General features: G+C 39.5%; 1 long non-coding RNA gene across 1 annotated transcript in view; it reads right to left on the bottom strand.

The window, feature by feature from the left end:
- Positions 1–8,527, bottom strand: part of LOC117961681 — a 10,386-nt gene extending 1,859 nt beyond the window's left edge. Inside the window, exons 1-2 of the long non-coding RNA XR_004660464.1 lie at positions 8,517–8,527; positions 4,292–4,298 (exon numbers count right to left, since the gene is read on the bottom strand). This is a non-coding gene — a long non-coding RNA (uncharacterized LOC117961681). The remainder of the gene's footprint in view (positions 1–4,291; positions 4,299–8,516) is intronic.
- Between the last annotated feature and the right edge of the window lie 220 nt (positions 8,528–8,747).

The following is an 8,747-nucleotide window of genomic DNA, read 5'->3' as shown; positions in this document are numbered from 1 at the left end:
ATATATATGTATACATACATATGTATTGTGGTGTAACCAGGCCATTAGCATTTATGTTCTCGTAAGTAAATACTGCCAAATTATACTGCATTACATTGTGTGTAGATGACCATTTTAATAAAATGCTGCAGCTTCTGTTATCTGATATGAATGGTAATTACATTAATACATTATTTCCTCTTTGTGTTACCAAAAAGGCAGAAATACCTTTGATAATTCACCATTAAAGCTAACTACAAATACAAATCAGAGGTATAATGAGAATGCTTTCAAGCTATGTTTTTACAAATGAATATAGTGTTTCCAGGAATGTACAATTTTAAAATTAAATAATAACTCCCACTATTTTCTTGTTTTTTTTTAAATCTGCTACTGGATGAATTACTGTGTTTATTTATATGTGCACCTACAACTCCTGTTCCTCTCTGCTTGGTTCTTCATTAGACAGAGAAAGGCCAATTATCTCCAACAGACTTGGTGAGGAGTGACCCCAAGAGAGTGAGTGGGGAGTATGCACAATTATCTAAACTTCCAGGATAAGAATTTGATCCATTTACTCTGAAGTATTTGGCAGCCAGCACATCAACGGTGCACTCTGAAACCCTCTAAAGAGAAAGTCTTTCTCCTCCTCAATTTTTGGCCTGAAAATCGGTCTTCCTGTTGACTGTCGAGAGATGAGAATCAGAGAGTAGAGAAAGATAGGCTTTTATGAGCTAAAAGTGTGGGGGAAAGACGCGCGGATGAGTTTTTTAACCTTGAGCACATGATGTTTACGCACACTTGTCACTGCTTTAGTGGGTGTGAAGCAGCACACAACCATCCCATGAACAGGGGTTTGAGTGCCATGAATGGACATTAAAAGCAGTGTGACTTAGCAGGATGTGATGCACCGTACAAATAAGCTGAACCAAGGACAAATTTGCTCTGTTTTTTTGGTGATATTTGGTGTAGGTCCAACAAAAATTATTAAATTACATACAGTACAGTAGGTATGCATTGTGCATTGATGGTGTATTTCCTCACATGTGCATGTCACAACACACATTAGCAAACTCCAATTACTTAGAGTGCATATAGAAGCTGCACATAAACCTTGTGCCCTGATTGATTTTAGTACAACAACAAAAAAAACAATCATCAAGCCATCAATGTAGAGAAGCTTTGGCGTGTGTGTGTGTGTGTGTGTGTGTGTGTGTGTGTGTGTGTGTGTGTGTGTGTGTGTGTGTGTGCGTGAGTGTGTGTGTGTGTGTGTGTGTGTGTATGTGTGTGTGAAAAATGATGGGATTAATGTGTACAATGATTGGGGTGACAGAAGGTCAAGGCTGGATTCCTAATGAGGCTCTTGGTTCTGGGGACCAAGGTGCTCTCTCGTGAAGGACACACGTGAACCAACATGTTTAATTTTCACTCTGAAGCTGAGCAGAGTTCCGGCAGTATCCGTAAAAAAACAACATGTAGAGCAAACGTTATGGTCTTCAAAATGAAAAGAAAGCGCTTGAGAGAAATGTAAGCTTATGATAAACCACACAGTCCTTAGCGTAGTACAAAAACAAAAATGGGGTTTCACTTGTGACGCAAAAATATGAATATTTTATAATTGAAATGACAGTTTTTAAAGTTGAAATTAGGTCAATATACTTTGTGTTGGTTTTACCATGAGTGCTTAGCCGGTCAAAGTACACATGTGTTATATTTGCTAGTGCTCTCCAGTGGTTGTGACTCTTTGGTTGGTGCTATAGTTGTCTGGGCAATACAACTTTATAGAAGCTTACATTCAGCTGCACATGCAGTTAAGCAGCTTGGGGGATGGCAATGTTAGCCAGTGTTTATCCCATCTGTTTTCTGATCCCTCCAGTTATTAGTTGATCCGTTACGTTACCCCGTGTCATGATTTGAATCATGCTGTTGGGTACATGGAACTAGAACGTCTGTGTAGGAAGAAGGGATGGGTCAAACAAACACAGTACTAATCTAGGAGGCTGCTGTTTGTCTTCAGTGTGTAACCAAAAGTCCACAGTGGTCTATTTCCACTTAGGTAAGTTCATTTGAAAGAGAAGTTATGTACATAATTGCGTTAGAGTACGTTGTGTAAGTTATGTAACTGCCACCGGTAGTGGCGCTTATTTTGGAACCACTCCTCTGGGTCGTATTAGAGGGTAGTAACAAACCACCTACAGGGTCGTAATGGCTGGAGGGCCTTTTGCTCTAGTCAATAGCGCATCACTGATGTTGACAGCACGTCCCCTAGCAAAGCCAGTTCTCAAATATCATAGCCAAACACTGCCATGGGAAAAGCCAAAGTAAAGCCCTGAAGCCAAGATGATGTTTCCACAAATACATCCATAAATGCTTTTATGCTCTTTTGAAAAATAGAAAAACAGCAACAGTGCCATAAGTCTATATTTCCTTAGACAAAAAGTGAGAAAAAAAATCTAGTTGCAGTTTGACTGTAAAATAAAAAAACTATTTGTTTCCGTACCTTCAGCTGCAGATACAGATAATAAAATCATTAGTCATGAAATTGGTGACCTCAGTGACACATCGGCAGCCATCATGCTCTGTGAGGATTGAAAGGGCAGCTGAACACATTAAGACCTGCTCCTCCTTCTTTGGAATTCACATCGAGGCAGAATATGTGAGATACAGCAGGAAATAAATGACTGCTTGCACTCTAAGTAGATATTAAAGCCTATGCTTTCGTCATACCAACACATATCATCGCCTCTAAATCTCCCCACACACTGGTCTTTTCACAGTCTATTCTATCAGTCCCACCACTCCTAAAATATCAAAATGGAAACGGACAGGCAATCTATATGGAAATTGTACACAGGTGTACCAACACACTGTGCTCAGGGAACATGGACATCCCTGTTCTTAATCCGTGGCTCCCACTGCACAATAGTTATTCTCCATGGAAATGGCTGTACTTTTGTTTGGCTTTGATGCATTCATCAGTTTTAAGATTGTTTTTTTAGCCGGTCACTAATGGAAACAGCACAGCGCAGAACATGGCAGGATGGGTGCTGTGGGTTTGCATAGAACGACTCAAACAGCCTTTATGTATAGTATCAACTATTTCTTGAAGGGTTGAATTGCTGTTATAACTTGTATTGTCCAAGAATAAAGCTAATACACTGACCATAATATTGCCATATTTTCCATCAGGATTTCACATAGATTTTCACTTTGACTGGCACCGTTTTTATGACATCATATCTTTGCGCCCTCTTCCTCTGCAATGTTTAAATAGCGCTGGACTGGAGAGATAACGCCACCAACTGTTTCTTGTTCTTCGCCCAACTGCACGCTTGGCTCTGTGATTGGATAATAGAAATGGCAATCTGAGCATCCCCATTGGCTATTCAGAGGGAGGCATCAAATGTGGGACAAAAATACTTGTAGGTGTGATTTGTACTCGTGGATTAGATTCTCAGATATAATCCTGGGATTCGCACATTCAATTGAGTACAGTCTGAACCTTTTGACTTTTTGGGGATTTTCATGTATTCATCCTAAATATTTTCACAAAAATCTGTTACGGTGGTGCACAGCTACACTTGTTGACCCATCTTGTTTTTTTATCCAACTCCTAATATTCACACAACAGTAGTGGATGGTAAAAGTGCCTTTATTTATGTTGTCTTGTGCCAATATTTATAACAAATAATATTTGTGATGCATTTTTTGGATGGAAACTTGGTTTATGAAGATATAACAACATTTGAATTATGGACTATTTATTGAGAAATAAGATGAAATAATAATACAGTTTGTAATGGGAAAAAGTTAATTCATGCATGACTACATATATCCTTCTATCATATTCATGTATAATTGTGTATGTGTCCTTCCTGGAAGCAGAGTCGACAGCTGTCTGTTGACTCATCACTCATCGAAGGCTGGTGCCCTGTAGTCTGAAAGATCCAGAGCTGGGACATTTTCTTCTGTACGTAACCAAATGACACCAGGTTGTCTTTAGCAGCTAAGATAAACGGCCGCCAGAGACTCTGGCGGCCATGCGAACTTGTCTAAGTGTCATGATTAATTGTTTTGCTAAGATTAGGCATGTTCCCAAACAAGCTCTCCTCTTTCTAGAGAAAGGGAGAGTAAGACCGTGATGTTTTCTGTTAAACTTGGCCAGACTCTGCACATTGTTGTTCCTGTACACTTTGTGCATGTGTTTTTGCCATCTATGCTCTGCATAATGTAATAAAATACACCAAAGTCAGCTCAGTGCATTTGCTCAGCTGTCTTTATTTTTGTTTCCACAAAAGTCTCATTACAAAACCTTTCCTCTCCTGCTGTACAGAAAACGTCCACAACAAGTTAAAATGATCAAGCAATTTACTTATGCCAGCCAGGCCTATCTCCACGGTGCACTATCAGGGTCTGGCTGCTCTAGTTGACATTCTGGTGGGTTGGAAATTGCTCCGGCTTGTTTGTATTTCTCAATGAAAGTCGTCTTGGGCAGAGCTATGCCGTTGATGCAGCGATGGTACCCTTGCAAGATAGCTGGGATAGCGGCAGGGGCGGAGTGGGGCACTAAAATCACCCGGGAAAATTCTGACAGGCCCAACCCCCGATTTACCAATAACACAAACAAAATCTAGTTTTTGTAACCCAAATTATGCTATGTTTCTTTGTGTGTAAATCTTCCATCTGTATTAACGCTAGATTGATGGGAGAGGCCACACAAACATCAGTAAATTGATGGGAGAGATGAATGTTCTGGGTACCATGACTGAGATAAAGAGAGTGAGCAAGTGGTATAAATATCCGTTGGAATTTTAATTTAAACTGATAGTGGGAATCCTGGACAGTTTTGCATAGAGTATGCAATATTGTAACCATGGGCAGCTGCTTACTGTCTCACGGCCGTTTGGAACAGTCTACAGGCCAGACAGCGGGGACTCTTTGGAAAAGTCCCAATTGTCCCGATTGCCACTCCGCCCCTGGATTGCAGAATGGGAGAAGAAGGCCTGGCGTCAGCCTTTATACCCATATAATATTATTGCCAGACTTATTAGTACAAAAAATATTCAGCATTTATTTTTACAGTAAAACTTACATATATGTATTCACCCATGACTCCATATCATTGTTTTAGTTTTCTTTTGCATGCAGCATGGATCGGTTACTTACTGTGAGATGTTTCATAATTTTAACACACTGATAATTCTATAAATTGAAATAAGACCAGTCACTGACAGATTATTCAAACACACTTTAGGCCCTTTTAGCACTAAATACATGTTTCCAGTAAAGCACAATGATTAAGTGGGGGCCTCACACAAAGGGCATCCTAGAAACCCCTCACCACCTTAAACCGCCCCTGGTCTTACTTGTTAGACATATTATATATTCATAAAGCTTTATGCTACATTGTTGTGTATAGTAAGTACTATAATGTAAATTACATTAAAACACACAGAAGTATGTTATTACTGTCACAGATCATGAAGAAATTTGTATGCAAAAATGAAAACATCAGAAACGATGTGATGTAATGTCTGTGTACCTTCCCCCAGTATTTTGGCAACACAAAATGAACATGTGTGGTGCTGCTCAGCAAATAAACTGCTCATATTTTACTCTTGATATTGTGTGTTTAATCTCCACTTTCTTATGCCTAGCTGTTTACGATGCTTGAAATAAAGTGGCAAAGACACAGACATGATGATAATAAAATGCTGTTAAACATTTTCATGATATTTTTTAAGAAAAAAATAAGCAAGGCGTATACAAGCAGTCAAAACACAAGCTAATTTTGATCCTGGGGGCCCTGGAGCTTTACTGCAGTGTCACCAGGAAATTAGCATGACAAAGAGTTCTTCTTCCTACTTACATAACCACTTCCTCCCTCTGACGTTTTACACAGAAGACTTTATTACATTCACCTCCAAATAAAGCAATATTGGTTTTGAGAGAAAGAAAGTAAAAAATGTGAGGAGACAGAGCAAGAGAAAGAGTTGGAGAGCATTAGGTGGTGAGGTAGGTTGTGGAAAGAAAAAAAAAGAAAGACTCAGAGGAGGTTGGAGTTCGCTCATTCTTGACATATTTAATATGCTGCCATGGGTACACACTGTTCCATGCCAAATTGTTGTTTTCCCCTCTGAAAGCCACCGTGCTGCCTGCAACCCGGCCAGCCTCCTTTAAAGCAATGCTTTAGAAAGGTCAGAACAGACTCCAGAGTACAGCTTCTTCCAGCTGGACTGCTGATAAGTATGAAGACGTAGCTACAGGTCCCAGGTGAATTCCTGGCATTATTGAGCCATAAAGCTCGGATGGAGAGCACTGCAAGATTAAACACAGTAAGTGCAATGAGAACCAAGCGGTGTCTCGACTTTGGGCTCAGGGCGAAGCTTGTGACCAAAAAGGTGGCACCTGAAATCCCCAACCAATAAAGAGGTTTGACATTGGTGTGTGTGTGGAGACATAAGTTTGTTATTGTCTTCCCACCGTGACGTGTCCATGAACTTCATCTGTAACCCCTTAACATTCACTTCCCCTTTTTGTCTCTGGTTGTCTCTGTGGCAGTATCAAAGTGTATTTTTGGGCATACTAGCTCTTAGCCTTGTTTAAGACCTCATTTTGTCCACAGTCAAAATAAGTCTGGTGCTCATTGACAACCAACCAATCAGAGCTTTGCAGAAGGGATTAAGAATGGGGTCTGTGCCATTGTCGTGAAAATACCCACATCCAACAAAAGAAAACACTCAACATGCTTTGTATATCATTTCTTACACATTTATACAAATTTCTGTCAAATTTGGTGTCCTTGGAAACCTTTGGGTTCCTCATGGAATATTAAATAAAGCGACCTCTGCTTGTTAAGGTGTGTGATTCAGCATGAAGAGAGGCAGCAGTGTGTTGAGTGTGTAAAAGAGTGCAGATGCTAATACAAATTAAAAGAAATATAGAATGAAGATGTGTTGTCCAGTGGGCTTCAAATGTTTGTTTTTTTAACAGTAATCAATGGCTGAAATGAATTTACATACACACAAGGTCTGTGTTGTTGCCGTAGCAACAGTTCGTTCTGGCAGAACAAAGGAGGCATACGAAATGGTTACACATCTGACAAAAATTCCTCCAAATTGTCTTTTTTCCCATGTCTTCTCAGTGTCAACAATAGCCTCACTCTCTTTCTAGCCTCTCTAACTCTCTCTCTCTCTCTCTCTCTCTCTCTCCCTTTTCCTAAAATACCACACATCAGTGCTGAGTATCTTCTGCTTGATCTTATCTCAAACAGCTCATCTTGAGTCCCATTTGCCTTCAGATCAGACTGCTGATTCTTTGTTCTTTTGGCTTTGCTCTCTACACCGCTGACTGGAAAATCAAAACTCTGGTGGTCTTCCCTCACTTTTAGGGACAGCATCAGAGAGAAAGTGTTGCTTTTTTAACAACAGAGTCAGTAATGAGGACCTGTCTTTTGTCTGACTGGTGACCCTTTCTTTAAAGTAAAGCAGTAATGACTATGCCTCTCCTCCTAATGAGCAGAGTGGACACCAACCTTCCACTGCTGTTCTCTTTCTAATGGTTCAACCGATTATTTATGTTGCTTGAACTTTTGAGGACCATGGAGGAATACTACATCAAGTTGTTGTGGTTTTTCTGGCATTGTTGGCATCAAATTACAGGTATAGGTTACTCTAAACGTTGCAATAACATTTTGAACTCATGCAGTATGTTGTAAAGATTAATTTTCTGACACGAGCAGTGAGTGACAAACAGTTACATGTGTGCACATACTTCTCTATGTTCACTTTCAGGAATTAATCTAAATCATTCTTGACGAAGTATATAATAGTGCACAACAACCTTGTAACATAACAAGTGTGTTAACATTTCAGCGTCAGTCCTCTAACTTCAAATGTCACGTTTTTAACCTGTTAATGTTTGCGTATTCTAAAAAAAAAACTTTTTTCATTGTTTACTTATTACTTACTATATATTACACAATATTCATTATATCTTTACGGTATTGAACATACTATATGAAAATATCATGCCACAGCTTCACGACCACAGCAGCATAACAAGAAAGTATGAACATATTGTGAGCTTCACTCTAAGTCGTCATTGTGAATGCGTAATACTGGTAGTGGGGAAACTGCCAGATCACAAGGTAAGATTGCTATAAAGTCTTTGAATGGGCTGGTTGTAAAATTGGCCCATCTTTTCAGTTATAGGCAGATAAGTAAAGTTATTTACATAGGGAAAAACAAACTGTGCCTCCCTCCTTGCTGGTCCACAAGCACAGTAAACATATTCAGTTTGCTTCTGGCACTGCTACAGTGCTGGGCCGTGAAATGGGAATTGTGTTTTTTTTGTATTTTTGTATGTTAATCGTCTCTGGAATGTGGGCAGGATAATATTCCTATATACTGAAAAACAAGAGATGCAGTTGATTTTGTTCCCTGTTATAAATACAATCCTGGCACTATTTGATTTGACTGACACATTCACTTAACTCCACAAAAGGGTCAAAGCCTCCCACCTGAGAGACACATCACAGCACTTCCTCCAGTAGTTCAGCCCTGTCTCCACAAAGACTCTTTTTACAGGACGAAGCACAGAGGTGTCAAAAGGTTCACAAAGACTGAACCACATACAGTGATCTACATTTCAGTCAGGGAAATTTGCCATATAGCAAATGTTTTACGGTTCGATTTTTGTCAGGAAAATATGAATCTGCACTAAAAGGGATACTAAACAGATTTTAAATCCAGCTCTGTGTCATCTTT

This window comes from Etheostoma cragini, chromosome 18 (assembly GCF_013103735.1).
Source record: "Etheostoma cragini isolate CJK2018 chromosome 18, CSU_Ecrag_1.0, whole genome shotgun sequence".
Taxonomy (NCBI): domain Eukaryota; kingdom Metazoa; phylum Chordata; class Actinopteri; order Perciformes; family Percidae; genus Etheostoma; species Etheostoma cragini.
Note: the sequence above shows the minus strand (reverse complement) of the source record. Positions and strands in the feature narration are given on the sequence as shown.